Raw genomic sequence first — 8,136 nt, 5'->3', positions numbered from 1 at the left:
CTGTTAGATCTCATAAGTGAATTCAGTAAAGTAGCGGGATATAAGATCAATGCACATAAATCTAAGGCATTTTTATACATAAGTGATGAATCTTCAGAAAGAGAAATCAGGAAAACTACCCCATTCACAATAGCTTCGAAAAAAATAAAATTCTTGGGAATCAATCTCACAAAAGAGGTGAAAGACCTCTACAATGAGAACTACAGAACACTAAAGAAAGAAATTCAAGAAAACCTTAGAAGATGGAAAGATCTCCCATGTTCTTGGATAGGAAGAATTAATATTGTCAAAATGGCCATACTACCAAAGTGCTATACAGATTCAATGCAATTCCAATTAAAATCCCAATGATGTACCTTACAGAAATAGAGCAAGCAATTATGAAATTCATCTGGAAGAATAAAAAACCCAGAATAGCTAAAGCAATCCTTGGCAGAAAGAGTGAAGCAGGGGGTATCGCAATACCAGATCTTCAACTCTACTACAAAGCAATAGTAACAAAAACGGCATGGTATTGGTACCAAAATACAAAGGTGGATCAATGGTACAGAATAGAGGACATGGACACAAACCCAAATAAATACAATTTTCTCATACTAGACAAAGGGGCCAAAAATATGCAATGGAGAAAAGATAGCCTCTTCAACAAATGGTGCTGGGAGAATTGTAAATCCATATGCAACAGAATGAAACTAAACCCATATCTCTCACCATGCACAAAACTAAACTCAAAATGGATTAAGGATCTCAGAATCAGACCAGAGACCTTGCATCTTATAGAAGAAAAAGTAGGTCCAGAGCTTCAACCTGTCGGCTTAGGACCAGACTTCCTCAACAGGACTCCCATAGCACAAGAAATAAAAGCAAGAATTAATAACTGGGATAGATTCAAACTAAAAAGCTTTCTCTCAGCAAAGGAAACTATCAGCAATGCGAAGAAAGAGCCTACAGAGTGGGAGAAAATCTTTTCCAATCATACTTCAGATAGAGCGCTAATCTCCAGAATCTATAAAGAACTCAAAAAACTCTACACCAAGAATGCAAATAATCCAATCGACAAATGGGCTAAGGAAATGAATAGACACTTCACAGAAGAAGATCTACAAGCAATCAACAAACATGGAAAAATGTTCAACATCTCTAGTAATAAGAGAAATGCAAATCAAAACCACCCTAAGATTCCATCTCACCCCAATTAGAATGGCGATTATCAAGAATACAAGCAACAACAGGTGTTGGTGAGGATGTGGGGAGAAAGGTACACTCATACATTGCTGGTGGGGCTGCAAATTAGTGCAGCCACTCTGGAAAGCAGTGTGGAGACTCCTTAGAAAACTTGGAATGGAACCACCATTTGACCCAGCTATCCCACTCCTTGGCCTATACCCAAAGGACTTAAAATCAGCATACTACAGAGATACAGCCACATCAATGTTCATAGCTGCTCAGTTCACAATAGCCAGATTGTGGAACCAACCTAGATGTCTTTCAATTGATGAATGGATAAAGAAACTGTGGTATATATATACAATGGAATATTACTCAGCCATAAAGAATGATAAAATTATGGCATTTGCAGGCAAATGGATGAAACTGGAGAATATCATGCTAAGTGAGATAAGCCAATCTCAAAAAACCAAAGGAAGAATGATATCGCTAATAAGTGGATGATGACACATAATGGGGGGTGGGAGGGGTTAGTCTTAGGGTTAGAGTTAGGGTTAGGGAGGGTGGCAAGAATGGAGGAAGGAAGGACTGTATAGAGGGAAAAGAGGGGTGGGAGGGGTGGGGGGGAAGGGGAAAAAAATAACAGAATGAATCAAACAACATTACCCTATGTAAATTTATGATTACACAAATGGTATGCCTTTACGCCATGTACAAACAGAGAAACAACATGTATCCCATTTGTTTACAATAAAAAAAAAATGGTATAACAAAGTTAGAAGAAAGGTGTTGTCTTAAAATGCTCGAAATTCGCCCACTATATGATTCAGTCCTTTCACTCATAGATGAAAAAAGAATGTATCTATCCAAACAAAGAATGATCTATTGATACAAGAACCAGAGATGAATCTCAAAATAGTTATATTAAAGAGCCAGATACAAATAGCTATACAAAATTCTAGAAAATGCAAATCAATCCACAGTGACAGAAAGCAGATTAGGGATTGTCTGGGGATGAAAAAAGGTAGAAGGGAAGGGTTGCCAAAGAGCATAAGAGAGTATTTGTGGGTAATGGACATGTCCACTATCTTAATTGTGGTGATCAATTCCTAAGTGTATTCGTGTGTCAAAACCTATTGAATTGTACACCTTACTATATGCAATTATATCTGAAAAGAGCTGTTATTATCTTGAGGGAAACATTTTAGAAAAAACAACACAACCATTTAAAAAATTACTTTAATGCTATAATCATGATCCTTCTGAATCAATTATCCTGATTTGAGAACAACCAGAATACAAATTTGCTGTAAAGTTGTAACTTTAAGAAATTTTAATTTGTCCACAATTAAAAAACAAATTTGAAAAAAGAATAAAAAAGATTTTCATTACTTAAAAAAAAATCTTCTAACTTAATATTTAGTGAGCCTAACTGAAATACTCAGTTCCTCAGAGAGAAAAAATTCAAAACAGAGTTGATATTTTAAAATATCAGTTCCATTTACTTCCTATGACTTTTCTAAACTAAAATGGGTTTATAACTCAGGTCCATAGACATTTGTTTTCTTTTGCTTCAAAACTTGCTGGATAAGAAAAATGGAATGATTAATTTATGTACAAGTTGGTAAAATATCAAAGGCATCTTCCAGACTGTTATATAAACTGACCAAAATATGAATACTGTAATAGACAATGAAGTATCAAATACCTTTAAAATGACCATAGAAAAATTACTGCTCCCACATAAATAACAAAGACATTACTTTTAAATTCCAATGTAACACCAAAATAAATGGGTTCTCTAGTTTTCAAAAGATGAGTAATGTAAGTTGAAATATCTCCAGAACACAAGGAGTTTCAAAGTACTGCAAAAGTGATATTTGTGTTCCTAAATACTATATTGTATTATAAGATTAAAGATATGACAGATGTTTGCATTTGATGGAGAGTCTCTAAAAGGAATAAATGGTACTTGTCTATTGAATCTGCCTAAGGAGTATTTCTATTTACATGAAGAATTTTCTACACTAAATATTGGCAATTTCTGGGAATTTGCAGCTTGCTGAAGTACAGCAGATCTAAGCAAGCTTTCCCTACCCTCAGCTAAATTATTTCCCAATCTCAAGTGAACTCAGAAGCAAACTTGCCTTTTTATACATGCAAAAAGATACCTAGAAATATTTTGTTTTTACATACATGGCTTTGTAGATACATTAGGCACTCTTAAAGATAAACTCTGTTTCTGATGTAGTCGGGCTACTGATCCCAACTTCCTTGCATGAACCAAATTACTTGGTAGACAAATCATTTCCAAGGGAGTTAAGAAGTTAAGACAAACACCATATACTTAAAAATAAAATCCTGGTTTCTTTTCTGTAATTTTATGATCACTGGGTCACAGCATTTTACTCTGGGAAAGATACAATGTTGGAAGAGCACAAGCTCAGCAGAAAGCAAAGAATCAGATCATTCAAGACTTGGGGAATGCATGGGGAAACCGCTACATAATACTAGTTGCTAGGTTTGGGGGGAAAAAAAATTCGTGAATCCTAAATCTATTGTGCTAACATCGAAAACTTAAAACCATAGCTATGTAAGCTGCTCATGTCATGATTAGAGACTGTTAGACTTTGGATCAGCAGCATTTCATCAATAAACAGAATTCAAGAGATTTCCATGGGAAGACTCTGGGAAAGGCACTGTTAATAGAGGCCTCTGCCCAGAGAAGGGACGTTGAGGTGCCCAAGGACCAGCAAGGTAAGTTGTTTTGTCATTCCTGGGCTGCCACCAATGAGAGGGATTAACAACTCAGGAATAAGAGTTTTCTCCAGTAGGATTAAGATATATTTAACCACTCTTCCTCCACCTCCTCCAAGAACCAACTTTCACCCACTTGGGGCACTATTGCCCCCACTGAGAATGTGTGTTCCAGAGAGAGAGCCTGCCAGCAGAACTGCATGCTGAGGCCCAGAGCAGGAAGGGAGGAGGAAAGAGGTTCTCTAGCCCCTTGTCTACCTGAGAGGAACCAGCTGAATAGTCCAAAGAATCAGGTTCTTGGGTCAAGATCTGGATAAAGATAAAACCATCAGAGAGTTTTCCCACACTTCTTATAACTTATGTGGCGAAAATTCACTTTGGGGAAAGTCAGGTATGTCTTGGTTAAGAACATGAATTTTGTGTCAAGGACCTTAATTTAAATTCCAGCTCTGTCCCCTCTTACTGGATAAGCTAAAGGATCATCTTTAAATGCACCCTCAAAGAGTAAAACAAAGCTATTAATATCTATTTCTGGCAGTTGCTGTGAGGATAAAGTGAAATACCATATGCAAAGCATTTACTATTGTGTCTGACTGGATTGTCACTACATGTGACTTAGAGTGTTTATCATCTGCCCTTTTTCCTTTCACTTACTTGTTGATCTTTGCCAAGCAATTACCCAGGTACACTGCACCCAATGCTGGGCATACAAAGTAAACAAGAGAGGCTCTGCCTCCATCACACTTGCTGTCTGATGGAGAGTCCCTGATACACAACTTCCACTTTTTTTGTGGGGGAGGGGGGTATTGGGGATTGAACTGCCCAGGGGTGCTCTTCTATTGAGCTACATCCAATCCTTTTTAATTTTTTTACTTCAAGACACAAGTTGCCCAGACTGGCCTCAAACTTGTAATCCTCCTGCCTTAGCCTCCCCATTAGCTGGGAACTGTCTTTGATTCAAAATGCCCAAACCAGAAGATGGCTCAGTTATAGATCATGTGCTTACCGTGTGCAAGGCCCTGGGATCAATTCCAGAACCAAAAATAAAAATTTAAAAAAGGAGTCAGGCTGCCTGAATGAAATTGATTAACAAAAGAATAGTCCTAATGCAAAAGGTATAAACTGGCAGGGTATCAGTTAACAGGGTTATATGTCTTCTAAATGAATTAGTATCCTGTTGCAGAAACCATCCCCAAAACCCATCAGCCAATTGCTTTGCCTATACTGCCATTCCAAGGGGAGATCATTAAGTGATACCACAATTTCTACAAGGCCAGTGACTTCATTTTAGCAATTTTTCTAAACTGCACATCTTCATCTTTAAGGATGAGAAGATGATGATACTTAGCTGCGCTTGGCGCAGTGGTGCATGCCTGTGATCCCAGCTGATCAGGAGACTGAGGCAGGAGGATCCCAAGTTCAAAGCCAACCTCAGCAAAAGTGAGGTGCTAAGCAATTCAGTGAGACCCTATCTCTAAATAGAATACAAAATAGGGCTGGGGATGTGGCTCAGTGGTCAAGTGCCCCTGAGTTCATCCCTGGTACACCCCCACCCCGCCACCCCCAGAAAAACACTTAGCTGTAAGAGCTGTTGATGGGGACTAGTGGTGTAAATCAATGGTAGAGGACTTGCTTAGCACATGCAAGGCCTTGAGTTTGATTCCCAACTCGGCAGATAAGGAGTTATTGTTGATTGGATTAAAACATTTCATCTAAAGTACTTGGTATTCCATCTGGTTCAGATCAGTACTTAATAAAATCTAGCTATTTATTTCTCGTCCGGAACTATGATCTTTGTGATTCTTGTGTTTGTAAACTGTGCCTCGCTTTCCATGTTTAAGATAGTAATGATTTTTAATGTCCATTCTATCTCAGTGAAACTTTCATAGCTAATGAAAGAATATGTCCAATTTATCTAGACAATGGTTCAGTATAAATTTAGGGCTAACTATATCTATACTTTCATTTTTATAATTCAATTTAATATATCCCTAATTTAGTATAATTAATTAATTAGAAAGAGGGATTATTAACTACCTATATCACAAGTTAATTTTCAGCATAAAAGTTCATTTAAAACACAATGTTCATGTTTAGTCTTAAGCATCTAACTCAACTTGCATGACTAGTGATATATAGATGTATGTGAATGTAAAGGGGATAGAAAATAATTAAAATATTGAAAATCTTTAAAGTTTAAAAAAATGCAGCCCTTCAAGACAAACTGATAACAAAAAAATACTGCAAAACTGGAAAAAGGAGCAATAATACACAAAAATAAAAAATTCCCCAAGAAAGTGCTGCCTATTTTGGAGAGTAAAAAACGTCCTGTAACACAATTTTGGTGATGCGTTCCAGCTACACAGTAGTTATTTCTACTTTACTGGATGAATTAGATTCCTTTACAAAGCCTTTTGGGAGTTACATCACTCTAATGAGAAAAAAGTACTCCTGTTAAGAAGCAAAAGACGTAGATTAGGCTTTTAAAAGTGCTGATTAAAAAAATAAAGTAACTTAAAATATAAACAAAATGCTTGCAAAGTGAAAACCAGCTCGCTTTCATGGCAAAATTTAAAGCACTTATCAGGTATTTTCTGGCTGGTTGCAGGCACCCTGTCAGTTCTAGACAAACTGCTCATTCTACCCACGTGGGCCACCCATGGGGCACTTTATTTTCTTTTCTCACACCTGTGCTTAATGAGTAGCTTTTTTTCAAGGGAAGAAGGAAAGAATTTCATGCCAAAATAATTAAATCAAGATAAGAAATAAAAACTACTGTTATTTATCTCCATCCAACTTACCCAGAAAATACCACGAAATTTATAAGTACACCCCAGAATCTTAAGACTGAAAGTTCCACAGGTCACCCAGTCAATGGCCTCCCCTGAGCAGGACTGGGATTAAGAGCAGGGTAAATGCCAAAGGTTTTTAGGAAAAATGGTCCATTGTCATCTAACTCTAACCCTTGGGGTCAAGAAGTTATTTCTTATCAGAGATAAAGTTTCCCCCCACCCAATAGGGAAGGGATTTAATAGGAGTAATATTGTCTATAATGTGTTTATCAGTCTTAAAGGAAACCCAATTTTTTACTTGGAAAAAAATTATTTTTTTAAAGTTTATCCCTTAAGCTGTTTTAATTTCAATTCTTCTAAATTGGTGAACCTGATAAATTATTTTGGTGCTTAACCCAATGTTTCCTTTGCCAATCTTCAACTTGAATAAAGCCAGTTCAATTCAGATTACCATAACTGCCCATGTTCCTCATTAACCCTCTCCAATAACAAAACATCCAAATAATACCCCACCTCCCTGACACACATACAAATATATGTGCTCCTTCTTGTCTGAAATGCTAGGAAACATTCTATCAACCAACGCAATTCCAGGAAGAAACAAGCCACGATCCTCAATGACAATTTGTTCTGTCTCTGCCATAATGAACCCTCACACATTTCATAAGGAGCCACTGGTGTGTAAGAAAATCCTCTTCGGTAGTCAAGGCAAACTTCCTCTTAGAAAAATAAGAAATGAAGGCACCTTGGGTATGTTGCTATCACTTGGGAGCAAGTCTTTAAAACAAAATCAGGAGATGTCAAAGGCACAACTGAATAAAGAAATGCAGTTTTAAAATCAAAATTTTAAAAGAAAAACAACTCTAGTAAGGTATAATTTACATCCCATAGAACACCCATTGTAAGTGCTTAACTCTGATTTTTCGGAACTACCTAATAGGGCGTTAGTTACCCCTACACCCTAGTTTTAGAACACTTATTTCCATCACCCCAGTACAATTCTTCTGTGTGCAGTTTATTTCTGTTCCCAGCTCCAGATATCCACAATTCACTTTCTGTTGCTATAGATTTTCCTTTCTTGTCATGTTTGCTTCTCCAAATGGAGATTTTTTTTTTTTTTTAATGAGAGAAACCCAAGGGTGTTTCCTACAAGTAAAATGCCACTATTCACTGAAGAAGAACCTACCCTGTCAAACTGTTCAGAGTTCTTAAGGAAGTCCAAGGAAAGCTGGACACTGGAGACATCAGCTGACTTAGTGTGGTCTTTAAGACTTAATTATCTCTCAGTTAGAGATAATAGACTTACAGAGCTACAAGGGATTTGGGTAATGAAAGAATGCTGCAGCGAGCCCTGTTATCTTAACTAAGAAAATGTTTCCATCTCCAAAGTTAGAAAACAACAACAACAAAAAACACAACT

The sequence above is a fragment of the Sciurus carolinensis genome, chromosome 3 (assembly GCF_902686445.1).
Source record: "Sciurus carolinensis chromosome 3, mSciCar1.2, whole genome shotgun sequence".
Lineage (NCBI taxonomy): Eukaryota > Metazoa > Chordata > Mammalia > Rodentia > Sciuridae > Sciurus > Sciurus carolinensis.
The sequence above is the reverse complement of the archived record's forward strand: the minus strand, read 5'-3'. Positions refer to the sequence as shown.